This window comes from Rhinichthys klamathensis, unplaced genomic scaffold (genome assembly GCF_029890125.1).
Source record: "Rhinichthys klamathensis goyatoka isolate OS25496 unplaced genomic scaffold, OSU_Roscu_1.1 h1tg000679l_1, whole genome shotgun sequence".
Taxonomy (NCBI): Eukaryota; Metazoa; Chordata; class Actinopteri; order Cypriniformes; family Leuciscidae; genus Rhinichthys; species Rhinichthys klamathensis.
The window spans coordinates 353,387-366,599 of record NW_026607111.1 but is presented as its reverse complement, the minus strand read 5'-3'; the positions used below and the strand labels follow the sequence as shown (position 1 = coordinate 366,599).

The window sequence follows — 13,213 nt, the reverse complement described above, 5'->3', positions numbered from 1 at the left end:
ATATAAAAATGATAGTTAATTATAATTAGATGACTGCTGATTTGACACCAGCATTGACACAACCAGACTTACCTCTGGTCCTGTTTCTATAATGTTTTGCCCTTTTTGTTATATTTATACTTTTATGACAAAAAGATAAATGTTCAGTAGTAGTTAGTGTAGTTAGTAATTCATTTTGGAACAGTCCTGTCATAATTGGGAGTGTAAAATTGAACACTTTTGTGTTTTCATGTTTTTGTTTAAACATATTACTTGATATTGTTTTGGAAAATGTACATTTAAGTAAATATGATTCTTAATAAAGTACTGTCAGAAAATAGTTGTGTCTCTGATATTGTGTGGTAAAATGTTTAATTTTTGTTTTTAAATTCCTTTTGGGAATGTTAAGTATTGCTTATATTTACCAGTTAATTTATAGTTTTAGTATGAATAACGTTATGCACCTGTGATTAATTGTACTTTAGCACCCATAATCACTGAAACATTGTTTTGTTAAACCATTTAGCGATTAGAATATATTAATGTGTATTAATATATTGGACACAAAACATAGATTACAATGTGTACAAACAGTGTATAGTTGTATCATGTATAATTATATAGTATATGATGGTAATATACATTGTTTACATTTTTACAATTATTAGAGTGCTATATGCAATAATATTTAGTTATTGTTAAATAGTGTTTTCTATGCTTTTACACCCCCTTGTGGATTTAAGGATCACATGAAAATAACGGGCGACTCCTGTATTTTTTTTTTTTTTTTCTTGTTAGGAGCTGCTTGCTGGACTATACACCCTGGTTTAAACACTTGCTGACTCAGATAGTTGGGATTTTGAATAATATTACACCAACACCAAGCAAAGAGGGTCAGCGAAGAGTGCCCAATGGATCCCAGCTGTGTCTCAAACAGGTTTTAGGCCATGAGGTTACACTCATTTACAATTTGCTTCAAAACGAACATCTACTAATGGTGGCTAATAGTATTTATGTACAGGCCAAGATCCTTTCTTTTGAACTATTAGTATTATTATTGTCACCCTATCCGTTAAGCCATGATCCAAACCTATTTTAGATTGGAACCGGAAAAAAGAGGATAGGAGTGCCCATGGGCTGTTCAGTTGGGGCTCTGTCCATGGTGCTGAAGAAATATGACTATTGACATTAACTTTCTTTTTAAGGGAGCACAATAAATTAAACACAGCTGAAGTTGTGAAAATGTAACAATTAATAAATAATTATACGGTGTAAACAAACTGTAGGTCTACACTTATTTGCTTAGAGAGCAGTGTTTTGGAGAGAGGCCTACTTCGAGCCTTCGCCGTGTTTTCTATGCAATTATTAACTTCACCTGTAGATGGCAGCTATATTAGTGCCTAATCCTAGTCAAGCGTACGCAAAACATATACTGATACACAGGCCCTCTAAAGGAATAGGACGTACAAGAGTGAAATAATGATTCAAATCTAGCCTACACTCTTCAAATGTTTTGCTTCTCTCATTCTCGCACACACAAATGCAAGTTTTGCTTGTTTTTAGCAAACGCGTTGTCATGGAAACCGCTAGAGATAGGGAGGACAGAGAGACACATGAAGGATTTGCGCACGAACACACCCTCCACCCGACCCCATCACCTTTCGCCCCTAATTTAAAATTCAGGCTCCTCACCCGATTCCTTTTCTGTTCCCCCCACGAGAACACCCCCACCCACCCCAAATATCTGCCCTCTCTCTCCCGTTTTGCTGTGTCCGACTGTTTTTCGTGCCCGAGCAGCTCGCGCGTGTGACGGAGATCGACACGTTCGTCGATGGAAACGCTGGTAATGTTGTGTAAACAAACTGACAGCTTCATAAAATTATTATCTTGCATATGTATAACTTTTCCGTACTCTAACGCCATTTTTCTCGTTCTCTGTATTTTTTTTACCCTGACTTATTTTTGTTTCTACTTTCTGATGTTTCTGTTAGTTAGGCTATATACTATTAAAACGATTCGCGCTAAAGTTGTCGTATCTTATTTTAACCCGTCCAAGCTCGAGCAGGAGAGAGGCGGAAAGAGTTATTGCCTGTAATGATTTTTTGCTCTTGCTTTTCTTTTTATCGATTAGATAGAAATGAATTCATGGGACAGCCCTTTCTCCCTCTGTTTGTGTTTCTCTGCGTGTTCCTGCGAATCTCGGGTTGTGCACGCGCTGTTCTGCATGTAATTGGCGCAGGGCGTCGCGGGAATATTTGATTCAGAAAAAACTGAGCTCGCGCTGGGAAATATGCATGCGCTCGTGTTTTACAGTCCTGAACTTCAGCGGTGCTTATTTGTCGCGTGGTGATAAATGCACAGCTTTATGTCATGAATAAAGCAAAGCTTTCAGCTTTGGCCATTACTGCTGTTTTTGTTGTAAAAATACCAAATACGACGCTAAACACTCTAAAAATGCTTGGTTGTTTTAACCCAACTTTGGGTCAAATATGGACAAACCCAAATGTTGGGTTAAAAATGTAATTAAAAAATTTAACCCAACGGCTGGGTTTGTCCATATTTGACCCAAAGTTGGGTTAAAAGAACCCAGCATTTTTATATAGCCTATAGGCTATAGCCTACCTATTATAACGAGAAGGGCGGAATATAGCCTAAACCGTATGTCTGTGAAAGGACAAAGATTAAGGCTATAATTGTTTTACAGTAACTGTTTTCATCGCTAGAATGACGTACGGTCTGGGTGTTGATGAATGGTAATGTAGGCTATTGTATGCCAAATTCCAAGGGCTCATTTAGCAGTTTTTTGACGAATGTTGACAAAGTCGTAGTTAAATGTTTCAAAACTCTTCAAGCTTGAAAAGGGTTTTATTTTTTGTCATGGTTTAAATCCTTCTATCGGTAGGCTATCATCAACATTTATTTTATTTCTGTAGGCCTAATTGTGCGCGCGAGCTTCTGTTTTGTCTCTTGACTTGTGGAAAATCCGGACATATGTTTACTCCTTTGGGAAGCTTTGTAATCAATATGATCGATATTTGTTTGGCGGTGTATCCTTGTTAACGACGTTGTAATAACAGCATCACGCGGCCTCCGCACGGCCGTCAGTGTCCGCAGCCACACACGCCGAATCTCCGCTGAGGGGGAAATCGATGAGCACACTGAGTTAATTATGAGAAAATCAATTAAGAGGTGGAGATTTGGGCTTTAAAAGGGCGGCCAGTGCCAGTGCAAAAGAAAAAGGGACTGAATGCACAAGCCTGTTGTTCACACATTTCTGTGTTCTGCTCTTTTCGCTCTTCTCTTCTTGTTCTAGGTGCGCGACCGTGTGGGGATTTTCTCCGTGGTTTATGACGTTGAACTAGCCTACCTTTTTTTTAAATTCTGTAATCCGACCGTACAACAGATTTACAATTCTGTAATGAGGATAAATGTCATTCAACAGATCTTTTAAGATGAAACCTGCACGTGTTGGTCTGTGTGAGAAGCGCGCGGAGCTACACCAGGTCTCATTATATTCCCTTGCCTCAGTAAACAAAGTCCGAAGAAAAACAAACGTGTTTCGATGTGGACTATTTATTCACAGTGAACTTTTTTTCATTTTTTTTTTATGTTTGTAGCGATGGACAGAAAGATGGAGACGTTGTCTTCTAAGTTTAGACAGTGAAGATGGTCTGTCAAATATTTGAACAGACTGACTCTCTGTATATATGTGCTCTCACGTTTCATGGTTGATAAACAGGCACATGTTCTTTATTTGCTTCAGATTAACAAAGAAACACGGGTGCCACCTATCTCTGAATATACGAAAAAATCTTCAGGACTCATTATTGATGTCAATGGCATCTTTGCGCGTTTGGGAGTTTTAACACGATGCAGAAATCGTGAGAACCATTAGGAGCTGGTAGTCTTTAGTTTTAAAAGTTTTGAAATATTAAATGTAGGCCTATTAGTCAAGTATTTTTATGATTTTCTCATGCAAAGTTCTAATGGAGATTTGAAGACGCAGATCTTGACTAAACAAAACACCACTGCATTCTGATATTGTAGAAAGAGATAATAAACTGACAACAGATTTCACGTTATTCAAAGCAGCCTTTTTTTTTTACCCTATCGTTATTATTGTTTAGCCTATATCTGGCTATTAAAACAATTAACAAACGTGCTATTTGCACGCATTCTATCGTTTTAGTTTTTTTTATGATGGTAAGTTAAAATAATACAAATCAAGAAAATATTTCAGTAAAATAAGCACTGCATGCATATGAAAATATATCTGAGCCGAAAATGGTCTTCTCAACATAACCAAAACACATTTCTTCTTATCTCTGTACTGGACGAAGTGTTCACGTGACTTTCCATAATTATTCAGTGGTAGCCGAGGCTTATATTTTAGGTAGTGTTCTCAGATTGTTGTAGCCTAGATTTATTGTCAATGACGATGATTATTGGATTGTTAGTGACAGAATATTGTCTCGCGTTGTGTCATTGTGTAATCACAAACTTTTTTTTAGCTATTTTTTATACCTACACCAGATATTTTTTAATTCACTAAATTAAACTCGAGTATTACTGACATTTTGAGTATAAGATACACTCATATAATATTCTTGGTTTTGCATTTATAACCAAACTAATTAGCTTAATATAAAACGCAAATAAAGTGATACATCGAATTGCCTAAATATTGTGTCCTCTGAATACACCAAAAAGGCCACATTAAATTATTTCCATTGAGCGCGTCTTCAAATATCAAAGTGCCAGACTTTCCCAAAGATGCACTAGAAATAATATGTAGCATATGGCTATATAAATTGAAATAAAGAAACTTGTTAAAACGAAAACGCTCTCAAAAGAAATTACATTATATAGCCTGATAGCCTACAGTTTTGGTGGAGACGAGAATAAACCTCATGAAAGATTGCGCCATTAATTTAAACACTTCTCAAATCACAAGTCATCTGTTGTTAATATGCAAATTAGTAATATTATAGACATTATATTCATGCAATAACCAGAGAAAAATATTTCTCACACAAAAAATAGCGGGTAAAACAAAGGTAAACTAATTTTATTACGAGCTTTTACATTTAGGCTTACATAAAAAAACACAATGTAATTATTAACTGCTTAACTAAATATCTAGGCTACATCATTTCCCCACTCAATCAGATTATTTTATTTTGCCATCCAAGACTTATTACAGCACGTAGCCTACACATCGATTAACGCTTAATCGCTATATTATCTCGCGTCCTGTCGGTTTATTCTTTTATTAGCCTATAATACCTGCTCATATTCCTTCGTGAGAGGAAGATTGTATTTCGGGCATTGTAGCCTATATATATTTTTTTCTCTCGTTATTTTAGAAAATCACTGATCAGAAAGATCCTCAAAATGCTAGCTCGGTCTGTCAAAAAAATATTTATTTGTCGTCGTCTTGTTTATATCACTCATGTAGAATGCACACATTAGTAGGCTATATTCGTATTATTATTGTCATTATTCTTTCCTTTTTTTATCGCCCCGCCCCGCAGATATTCAGTGTCCGGTATCAATCTTGGGGTTTTTCATAAGCAGCTGTCAGCGTAACTCACGACCCCGCGGGTCAAAGGCCAAACGACCACCGGTGCAATTAAAACGGACAGAGATGGAGCATTATGGCCCCATCCAATTTTCCTCTCACAAAAGAACAAAACTCCTGGCAGTTTATTTCAGAAATATGATGTTATCAAAAGCATATAACCATATACTAATAGCCTACTGCTGTCGAAATATAAAGTAGCCTACTTATAAAAAAAAATATTTGGTCTTGGTACTCAGTTTTGCTTTCTGAAAATGTAACTTATTCTACTATATTATTCAGCATTCAGTATATTCAGGATCTATTTATTTTCTTTATCAATTCTTCAGATATTAATTTACAGAAGGCAGAATAAGTTCATGTTTATTTTTCATGCATCATTTATATTATATATATATGGTGTTTTTGAGAAGTTTTGCGGAATTGTTTCGTTTTAAAAATGTATTTATTTTATTTAGATGGCATAAATCAGAAATTATAGGTTTTTCCACATTCGCAGCTGTAAAATCCACCCGGCGAAACCTCAACATCAGCAACTAATAAATTGTGGCGGTTGCTGTGACCTTTGCAATTGTGGCTTTTGCTCCTGGTTTGAATGTGTGGCCGGTCTGTTTGCAGCTCTATTTTGTTGCTGCTATGTGGCTGTTGAAAGAATCAAGATGACCACAATAATACACAGAGGGACACGCGCGTCGTTTATGAATGTGCGCGTGTGTTTAGAACCCAATGAGACGATGGGGTCAGAGTTCAGATTCAGCCCCAGACGGACGACCTTGCCCTTATGAATGACCCCTGGGGTCATACTAGGATGGGGGAAGGATTTGATGGGATATAGAAAATTATTTGAAGGGGAAAACAGAGAAAGGAGTCACAAAGGGTAAAAAGATAAATACAGAGGTGGATATCAAACATACATATTTTTCGTCCCACTTCCAAATGTATTCTCCTTTTGCTTCAGGCACAGAAACACAAAAGAAAAAGTTAACCTTTGACCTTTATCTTCACCCCAGCTCCGCTGTGTTCCTCTATCCCCAGCTGCTATGAACTCTAGTATCTCGGTACACACTTCCTCTATAACCCTGAGGCTTAAACACCTGCAGTTGCCTTGTTCAGCACCTCAGGTACTGGGAACCAGGGCTGATGGCTATACTCAAAGCCCCAGCAGGGTACTGGTTTGGGGGCCATGCAGGGGGCTGATGAAATGGGTGCAGTTTCACACATGACCTGTGCCAGGCAGCAGAGAGCTGGCTGTCTGGCCCGTTTAGTTTAGCTACTCATCTTAGCCAATGACCAGGGGAGGATACAGGAGCGGGAGGGAGGACGCAAGCAACCCTGAGGGTGAGGAAAATTACATGAAAAAGCTTGCAAAAATGTCTGTTTGTTCCTTTGTGCTCAGTTAAAGCTTATTGCAGCGCTCATCACAAAAGTGCTTTGCTTTTAAACGTACTTTCTAATATCTCGCTTCTCTTCTAAATTCCCCATTAATTAAATAAGATGTTTTGTATTTCTAAAATCGTTTGACACGGTTCCGAACACTTTTGAGCTTTTTTTCTCTTTCTCACCTCTCCCTTTTTTTTCTGTGTCTGAAGATCCCTGTCCTGTAACCCATTTAAACAATTACCCCCATCTCTCCTCATGGGCCAGATCCAGAGTTATACCTGTGTGTTCTCTCGCTGAAGGAGAACCGCAGGTTTGGCTGGCGTTCCCTTTATCTGGCATGTGCTGATGATACTCAGTCAGTCGGCCTTTACCAGATGGGGTGTTTAGTGGGCCTTTTCTCTGTGATGGGGGGGTATTAGGGAGAATTTTCTTTATAGCTCTGGTGTTTTCAGTTGAAGTATAGAGGGATTTTTTCTTAAATCTGGGTACCTGGTATTTGAAATTACATTTTTCTTCTGTTTTTCTGTGATGGTTTATAGATATTTTGCCTTGCATTGAGTTCTGGTTATGGATAATGGGAAAACTCTCCCTCTTTATGAGTTTTAAATCGAATTTGAATTAAATCAAAACAGTGTTTTATTTGATTTGTGATTTGGTGTTTGGATAACAATAGCTTAGATAAGAATTAATTTAGCCTAATTCTTATTTTTGATTTTTGCACAAAATCGAAAACAAACAGAAGTAATTATGATGTTCTAATGGGTAAGAAGATTGCAATGGGACTAAAAGCTTTAAATACAATTAAAATTAATGTTTAGAATTAAAAAAGTATGATCAAACAATCATGGAAATGTACTGTATCACTGTAAAAAAAAAAAAAAAGATCAATAAGTTATGACAACATATGGTTTCACATTGCTTAACTCATCAAAATAAGTTAAGCGGTTTTCAGCTTTTTTAAATAAGTTATACAAGATTTAAATCATTTTTGAAGTCAGTTTAATGTAATTTAAGTTGAAATGACTTAAACATCCAAGTTGATTGTACTTAAAAATTTAAGGCAGCAACTTAAAGGGACATTTTTGATAACACTTAAGACATACTTTGTTTTTTTCAGTAGACATATTTTCTGTTTATTTAATCACTTTTTGGCCTATCATTGAGTTACATTAAAGTTAAATTATCCATTGTGACTGAAGCAGTCAATATGGATTTTTTTTAAATGTAGATCAAATTACCTCTAATCTTTTGTCATTTCTGAATGAGACATTGTCTGTTTTTTAGATGATATCTCATGCTCAATGTTACATTTGAGGGGGCGAATGAGAAAAAAATCTGGATGCACTTTCCCTTTCATTTTCACAGCCATCCTTCAGAACCAGAATGATTGTTCTTATATTCTCGGTCATTCATTTGTTACAAGGAAGAAAATGACCAAGAAAACAAAACAAACTTAAGAAAAGTACAGTGTGAAAGGGTATGAGGGATGAAGAAAGAGGGAGAGAGCAAAAGAAGACAGAACAGCTCTGAAAACAAGGCTCTCAGAGAGGGATGAAAGGGACTGGATGCAGACGCTTATTTGAGAAAAATGATCTCTGGAAGCTTCCCCACAGCCCCAAATGCCTTCATTTTTTTCATCTCTCTCTCTCTCTCTCTCTCTCTCTCTCTCTCTCTCTCTCTCTCTCTCTCTCTCTCTCTCTCTCTCTCTCTCTCTCTCTCTCTCTCTCTCTCTCTCTCTCTCTCTCTCTCTCTCTCTCTCTCTCTCTCTCTCATTTCACTGTAGGATCAAGAGCAAGTAATCTGGTTGAGATTTCTTTGTCCAGATTCATTTATTCACTGCCCGACTATCCCTAAATTGGTTAAACGTTTGGCCCCAGAAGAATTTGTCCTGTTTGTATATTTATATTTTTATGCTCATCCCCAAACATGCACAGGAAACCACATTAATACAAGCATTTTCAAGGGTTTGCTCCATTTAATTTTTTCTTTGTATGGAGAAAACCTTTTTGCATCCCTTTGCAGTGTTTGGAAAATTGAAAATGCCATTTAAATAGGCTACCAACCACAGAACAAACTCTTCTGAGAATAGAGAGGTAGAGAAATGGACAAAACGGAGAGCAAGAGTAGAAGATCATACATGTGTTCCATCACAATATATTTTCCATTTACAATTATCATCAGTGCAAATTAACAGCGGTTTTGATGAGAAATCACTGCAATTTAGTGTCAATAAGGTTCCTTTAGAGAGTTAAAATCTTGTGAGTGTTATTGATGTATAAAAAATGTGTACTATTATTTTTAACATAAAAGCAGATCCGGCAATTTGTAAATTTAATGTGTCATTCCGGTGTCATTCGCTTTAAGTTATTTTTAGCTGTAGCTCATTATGCTGCTTGGTATTGAAAACTGCTATTTCTTAACACATTGTTTTAATGTGTTTTCTTAATTATAAACACACTGGTTTGTAGTGCAAAAGGTTTTCCGTTTACTGCACTGTGATATTCTTCTCGGTATTTCCCTATAGCGGCTAATGAATTAGAAGTCTCGCACATTCACAGAAAACAGTTTACTTCTGCTTTGAAAAAATAATGCTGATATGTGAGATATTTATAACTTTATATTTAAAAAAAAAAGCAGACAATGTATTCTTAAATTTTTCTTGTATTACTTTTTATTTTGATAAGTTGTTCGTACTGTATCTGTTAAAGGTGCTCTAAGTGATGTTGGGTGACCTCACTTCTTGTTAGGCTAGCTAGACCCTCCCTCCTCCTCATCCGCGCACTAACCCTCCAAACCCCACCGCCAAATCCTTCTTGTCGGTTATTGGCTGGAACACTGTTTGTTATGTTTCGTGGTGCGGGTTGGCCCAGTTTGTTTTTGTTGCCGTTTGTGGAGCCTGGGGTGTATACAGAGACCGTGTTTTTTTACAGTGTGTTCAGGGGACAGGCAGCCAGCGGATAGTGAGGAGATGTGTGCTGTATGTGTGGCCTAAAAAACGCGTGACATCGCTTATGTCACGGTGTGGGTTTTTGTGTTTTGTTCCTTGTTCTTGTCTGTCATGTGATCCTGCCATGTGTCTTGTCTTTTGTCATGTTGTTGCTCAGTGTCCACAGGTGTTCCTCGTCTATGTTTAATGTTTGCTGTAAGCTGTCTCTCCGTCCTGAGTCTCCTTGTTGTCCTTGGATTACCTGTCTATGATAATAAAGTACTTGCATTTGGATTCGCTCTTCATGTCATTCCTGACGATTCCTTACAGCTTACTCAGGTAAAGGACTAGATGTTAAAATCCCGGAATCCACGTATCCCAAGATGGATATACTATAAGCTGGAAATAGGAGAGATATTGAGACAAATGCCAAGGATCACTGGCTTCATTGGGGTCATCAGGTGGGCACCCTCCTTCACGAGTGTTTCGATGATTAACCCACAACACCTCCAGAGGGCTCATCGGCAATACCTAGCGTCCCAGGTTTGCCCCCCTCGGCTTGTGATCCCCCCTTGCTCAACTACTGTTACTGTCTACAGACCCAGATACTATCCTTTCTCTTCAACCACAGCCAACGGCTGGCCTCCTCTGCTGCATTGGAAAGGGATTTCACAATCTGCTGCAGAGCCTGACCTCGCATTCCTAGGTCCTTCAAAAACCGGACTGAGGAGCGGCCGACAAACCCTCTACAGCCGACCTCCAATGGGTAGATCCTGACTTTCCACCCACGCTGCTCAGCATCAGCTGCCAGTTCTGAGTACTTTAGCCTCTTACGTTCATACGCCTCCTCCACTGAGTCCTCCCATGGCACTGTCAGTTCCACTAGGAAGGCAGTGCGAAGGGTGGAGGACCAAAAGACGATGTCAGGTCTAAGGTTTGTTACTGCAATCTCAATGGGGAAGTGCAACCGCTGGTTTAGATCCACTAATAACTTCCAGTCTCGTGCTTTGTGCAGCAGGCCCGGATATGAGCTGGATCCCTGCGATCTACTTGGTGTTATACCTGCACGAACAAAGGCCATTGATGGATACTGCTTGGCTGGCAGAGGCGGGAGGGTATTTGTGGCTGTTCGCTTGGCCTCAAGGCTGGCCGCCAAACACCTTAGCACCTGGTTATGCCGCCATGTACAACGGCCTTGTGCCAAGCTTGTTTTACAGCCAACCAAGATGTGCTTTAGGTTTGCTGAAGAGGGACACAGGGAGCAGGTGGCATCTTCCCCATACCACTGCTGGAGGTTAGTTGGTGATGGTAAGACATCATAAACTGCTCGAATGAGGAAGCTGACTCGGTATGCCTCCATCCCCCACAGCTCCCTCCAGGAGAGTTTCCTCTTTTCTACGTCCTTCCAATGTGTCCATTGGCCTTGTTTCACATGTGAGACTGCCTTTGTAAGCCTCATCACCTGCTCCTGTTTGCGTATTTCTTCCACGACTAAACCTCGCCGTTGTAAAGGAGATGCTTTGTGCCAGAATGGTACATTTTCCCCAACTCCTAGACCTTGTCTCCCCAACTGCACGTGCCCGACAATTTCTTGGTGCCTGAGAGCAGATTTTGCTTGCTCTGACGCCACAGCTGAGGACCACTTTCTTCCAGTCGATCGGGTAAGGACAGTTCCAGCAACTACAGTGTCTCGAGACTCTGACAGAGTCATCTCAAGCCTCACCTTGGCACACTTAAACTCCTCGGTAAGGCAGGACACAGGTAGCTCTAAAACACCTTTTCCATACAGTGCTGTGTTGGTAATGCACCTGGGAAGACCAAGCCACTTCTTGGCATAAGAGCTAACCAGCCGCTCCAGCTTTTCGACCTTGGAAAGAGGAATATCGTAGACAGTCAGTGGCCACATTAGGCGTGGAAGGAGGCCAAACTGCAGGCACCAGAGTTTTAGACTGCCAGGCAATAAGGTGCTGTCGATGCTCTTCAAGCCATTTTTGGTGACCTCTTTGAGTTGGACAACCTGCTCGGTGTCCTTCAATTGTGTTTCTACTGTATTTCTTATAGTTAGAGCACCTTTAAATCTGGTTGTAAGATGGAGGAAGAAATACAGTGGAAAACATAATTCTTTCAAACACAAAATAAGTAGTTTTACACAAATCAAAATGGAACAGTCTCTCAGTGGAGTAGATTACATGCTGTGTGGGATTGTAAGAGTTTGGCCAAAGTCTCCCTTAAGAGTTTTCTAGTTTTTTGCAGCACTTTAACAAGATGACCATTTCCTGCCAGCCCAAAGCATCATACTACACTTTTTTTTTTTTTACTTTCTTTTAGAAGTGTATTAAATTTGCAAATATGTTGGAAATATTATATATTGCTTTTTGTGAAAAAAGCTCTTTTTGTGCCTTACCTGGCACCAAAATCCTTTTCTACGTCACAGCAACTAATTCCATACTTTCATTTGGAGAAATGACCCTTCAGCCATCTTCCCATTCAAGCCAGTGATAGCCAGGGCTCTTCAACTTTATTCTCAGCGATTGGACTCTAGCTCCTTCACAGTGATCGTTGACTTCTTTTCAAACTCTCCTCCGTGTTTGTGCAGAGAGGTTTAAAGGACAATAAAGGCAGTTTTAAGGTGATTTGAAGTAGCTTACAATTAATTTTAACTGAGCTAACTGTAGTCACTGGGACATCCTAAACCTGGATTTTTTTTTGTAACTTTGTAACTTTTTTTTGTAACAAAAATAAGTCATCATTTGTCACCCATTTTTTCTCCAAACCCCAACATTTCGGTCTGTTCCATACACAAAGTTATTGTAGGGCTTCAGTACACTTGAAGTCATATGGACTACTTTTGATAATATTTTTGTCTTTAAAGGCCTGGGTATACTTCATTTTCCGTGTTCTGCTCCCTCCAAGTATACTGCTTTGGCCATGAGTGCAGAAAGACATTCGGCGAGTGCACACTATCTAGTGACTTTTTTCAAGCGCTTAAGTCACTTGCACATGTGCTGTTGTACGCGCACTGTCTGTGCAGTCACAAAAATTGGGCTACATGAGGACAGGGTGCGTGGACGTCCGCAAACCCTCCTGATTACGAAAATTACGTCATGCGGGCGGCTTAAGTATACTTTGGGGTTAATAGTGCTGACCATTCACTTTCACTGTATAGAAATGAGAAGCCAGGACATTCTTCAAAATATCTTCTTTCACATAAGAAAGTCACACAGGTTTGGAACGTTAAATGGGTGAGTAAATATAATATTAACCGAATTTTCATTTTTGGATGCACTTTCCCTTTCATTTTTTACAGCCATCCTTCAGAACCAGAATGATTGTTCTTAAGATTTTTA

At 39.0% G+C, this 13,213-nt stretch overlaps 1 protein-coding gene across 1 annotated transcript in view; it reads right to left on the bottom strand.

The window, feature by feature from the left end:
• Positions 1-13,213, bottom strand: part of rabac1 (Rab acceptor 1 (prenylated)) — a 197,104-nt gene that overhangs the window by 26,080 nt on the left and 157,811 nt on the right. The window lies entirely within an intron of this gene.